We start from the raw sequence: 4,277 nt of genomic DNA, 5'->3' as shown, positions 1-4,277 counted from the left end.
GCTCCAGCTTTTGGCCCCGCCTCCCCTGCCTGATTGACAGGCACCGCCTTTTAGTGCGGGCGCGCTGTTCCCCCGGGCTGCGGAGCACAGCGGCTGCCTGCAGCGGCGGGATCAGTTGGCTGAGGGGAGCAGGCGCGGAGGTGCCCCAGGAGGAAGAGGCCCATTGCAGCGGCGGGATTGGGTTTGGATTTTGGATGCAACGGGCTGGGTTGCTGGCGGGGGGCGTGCAGGGCTTTCGTGTAGGGCCCCGCCGTGTGTCCCGCAGCAGGGCGAGCTGCAGCACTTCTCGAGCCTCCGCTTCCAGATGCACCGAGCAGCATACGCTGGATGACATGCGGGGTCCCCCCGCTTGGCTTGTCCGGGGGAGTTGCAGTGTGAGTGGGGCGCAGGACCCAGCACGCCTGGGATTTCATGTGGTGGGGGTGGTGCTGCATTTCTTCCTTTGACCGGGGGTACAATTACTCTCCCACCCCGCCTCCATATACAGTGCAATATTGTACGTTGCAAGTAAAAATCCGCGCGGCGTGGCCGATTCCTGTCTAATGTCTGTGACTGCAGCGCAGAGTCTTCGAAAGGGGGAGAAATGCAGGCGGAGTTTTTCTCCCCTCCCTCATAGCGAGCAGAGGTACAGGGCTGCGTTGGGAATATAAAATTCCAGGCAGTTCCTCTGCTTCTGCAGGTAGCGTCCCTATCCCGATCTAGTCTGTCCCCCACCCGCCGTTATTCACAGCAGAAAGCCCCGGGGCTTAGCAGAATGCAGCCACAGCCTGTCTCGCCTACCCTGCAGCAGCCTTGTGCTAGAAAAGCAACCGCTGGCATTGCTACCCCTTCTGTTTGCCACAGGCACGGAGAACGCACCGCCAGGCGGGGAGGGAGCATTCAGGAGGCCTGGCTTTTGGGGAGAATAAACGATCCCTATGTGCAGTCTGGAGCCACCCCTTGTCCTTTTTCGACTCGCCCTCTAGGAGGTTTATATCTGGTTTGGATAGAACTGCTGTGAGGAAGGAGACCCAGAGGAAAGTAAAGCCTTCCCCAGCCCTGCCTGCCTTTTAGAGACTATTTATTTTTGTCATGTGCAGCTCTCTCCTAAGAGATCGATTGCAGGGTAGCAACCTAACCCTAGGATTGTGCACAGCTCTGCAGCATGATTTGCTGCTATGACTCCCCCGCCCTCATAGACAGTTAGGCGATTTAACAAGGAGGATAAAGAGGAGCTGCAGGACTCCAAATGCCTGGACGAGGAGGATTAGGGACAGTGCCACCTAGCTGGCCCCAAATCTCAAAGAAATCCCTTCTCTTATCACCAAGGGGAGTCTGAATTAATGGAGGCAACAGCCCAGGCAGACAGCACAATTAGTCTTTGCAAAGCTTGCCTGAGAGGCTCTGCAGAAGTCAATGCTCACATACACCTATGAGCAAGAACCCTTTGGAAGGAGACTTACTCTGAAGTAAGAGGTGGTGGCGAACCTGGAAAGCAGAACTCTCCTGAACAGACCCAGGGCTGTATTTCTGAGGTGTGGTTACCATCGTGTAATCATCTAATAAGCTCATATCAAGTCAGTGACATTAGTAGAGCTCTGACAATCTACCGCTGTCCACTTTATATCTGCTGCCACCCACGAACTATGTTTTCGGATTGATCTGGATCCAAATTTTATATCTAGAGCCCTGCAAATCTGCAGATACCCGCAGACCATGTTTGCGGATCGCAGATTGGATGGGGATACAAATTTTGTATCCGTGCACAGCGCCAAGCACTCATGCTTTATGCATGCAGTCTCACACCATACCCTGAAGGATGGTTTAGAGGTGACAGAACTGGAAAGGTTTTTCCATATGCCTGTGTCATGAGTCTCTGCCTATTTCAATGCCTGGAATGAAATCAGATACCCTTTACTATTCTGCAGCTTACTTTTTTGCTGCTCCCGTAATCCGGCCTACCCTAGTGTGCATAACAGATGCTTTCATCCAAACCCATGGCAAAGGACTTTAGAAGTATCTTTCAGGCAGGGCCATTGTTCCTAGGTATGAAACAAACCATCAGTCATTCAGTGGAAAGTATCAAAGAACAGCCACCTGCTTCTGAAAGAGGTGACTAGCTGGCATCCCTCCATGCCCCCTCGCTCCCTGTTAGTAATGAGCTGCCAGGCTGGTGCTCCTTGCCCTCCGACACAGTCTAAAACTAGCCATAAACAAATGATATTAATGCACGGAGAAAGAAACCTGCAGGTGCCTGCCTGTCTCCAATCCAGACAGCATCCTTCAGTTCCATGTTTTAAACACAAGCAACACATGATGTACTCCTGCCATAGAATGTGGATGTATCTCACTGAAAGTGGGGGCCTACACACAGCAGAATCCCCTTTCTTCCTACAGCACCTTTCAGCAGAGGCTTGAAACTGATGCACAGAGAGGTTAGGGGATTTACCAAAAGTCAGTGGCAGAGATGAGACCAGAACCCAGGAGTTCCAATTCACCACTCTGCTCTAAAGTCTAGAGCACACAAATTCCTCTGCTTCAGCCTCTTGGGCAAAAGGCACAGTAGCAAGCATCACGTAATAGCTTTCCCCTTCTCTAATGATCAAGGGTATAGAACAGCCTCCATATGGGGAGAGGCTAAGAAGATGAGGGCTGCTCAGCTGAGAAGAGAGACAGTGAAGGGCAGGGGATATGATGGAGGCCTGTAAAATCATGAATGGTGTGTGTGGGGGAAAATGTTATGTATCCTTTCCCACAATACAAAAACCAAGTGTCACCCAAGGAAATTAATAGGCACCAGGTTTAATACAAACAAAAGTAAGTACTTTTTTCACGCCCTTCACAACCTGTGGAACTCATTGCCATGGGATGTTGGGAAGGCCAAAACTAGATGAGCCTCAAAGAATCCTGTGGCACCTTATAAACTAACATGTTTTGGAGCATGAGCTTTCGTGGGTGAATACCCGCTTCATTGGATGCATGTCTACTAGATGAGTTTATGACAAAGATCCATCAATGGTTACTAGCCAAGATGGTCAGCAATGCAACCCCATGCTTGGAGTGACTCTAAACCTGCCTGCCAGGAGAGGAAGACAGGGATGAATTACTCCAAATGCTCTGTTCTGTACACTCCCCCTGAAGCTCTGGAACTGGCCACTGTTGGATACAGGGCCAGCTGGCCCATTGGGCTGACCTAGTGCGGCCGTTCTTATGTTCTCTTTCAGAGAATCTCTTACTGTTCCTGAAGTGTATCCCAGGGGGTAGGAAGAGCTTCTCAAGCTGATCTCGGACTTACACAGCACAGGGGAAAGATCAGGAGTGATCAGCTTTAAAAGATGGTCATGAACATTTACTGGTCCACACACAAAATCTACAGTGGCTCTCCACCCTGTGGAATTACAGTGACAGGTATTTATTTTGCCTGGCCCTCAGAAAGCTCCCTGCTCTGCAGAAGCGGAATTTTGCAGGGCTCAGCCCCTTCTAATGCAGCTGCAGCCTGTTGCAGGATTATTTAGACCCACACACGCTTCCCCAGAGTCCGGTGTAGAACAATGCCAACTAGAGTGGAGAAGAAGGGGTTAAAACAGGACCAGTCTCCATAGGCGGGGACGCGTTTCAGCGACCAATGGGCTACAATTGGGGGCGGGACTCCAGCCGCTTAAGTTTGGTTGAGAAACAGGGAAACCCCGCCTGTAGAACCAGTGGGAAGCAGCCAATGGGCGAGCCCGGCCAGAGTGGAGTGATTTTACGTCACAGCTCAGGCCCGGCTGCGATTACATCATGTTGATGCCCCAGGGGAGGGAGCAGCTGGTGCACGTGGTTCAGAGTCACCCAGCCCAGAGCCCAGCTGGCCAGGCCGGTGCTCGCTTTGGCAGGGCGCCAGAAGGGCTAACCCCAGGCCAAGCCAAGCAGGATGTGACAGCAAACACAACCAAAAGGCGCCCGGATACTCCGGTGCTGAGTGTAGGGTGACCAGATGTCCCAATTTTATAGGGACAGGCCCGGTTTTTGGGTCTTTTTCTTCTATAGGCTCCTGGTTCCGTCCCACACTCTGTCCTGACTTTTCACAGTTGCTGTCTGCTCATCCTAGCTGAGCACAGTATGAACACTGCTTTGCCTATGCAGGTGTTGCTGCACCTCCATTCATCCCCTGCACTTCTGCTTGCCCAGCCTGGCATTCCATACAAACCACCTTTCCCATGCACCTCCCATCCCAACCTTCAGTACCCCCAGGGCCAGGGTCCAACAGCTCCACCACTAAATCTGTCCTGCAACACACCCAGCTATTCCACTTCATG

This window comes from Chelonoidis abingdonii, chromosome 9, assembly GCF_003597395.2.
Source record: "Chelonoidis abingdonii isolate Lonesome George chromosome 9, CheloAbing_2.0, whole genome shotgun sequence".
NCBI classification, from domain to species: domain Eukaryota; kingdom Metazoa; phylum Chordata; order Testudines; family Testudinidae; genus Chelonoidis; species Chelonoidis abingdonii.
This window is presented reverse-complemented; position numbering follows the sequence as displayed.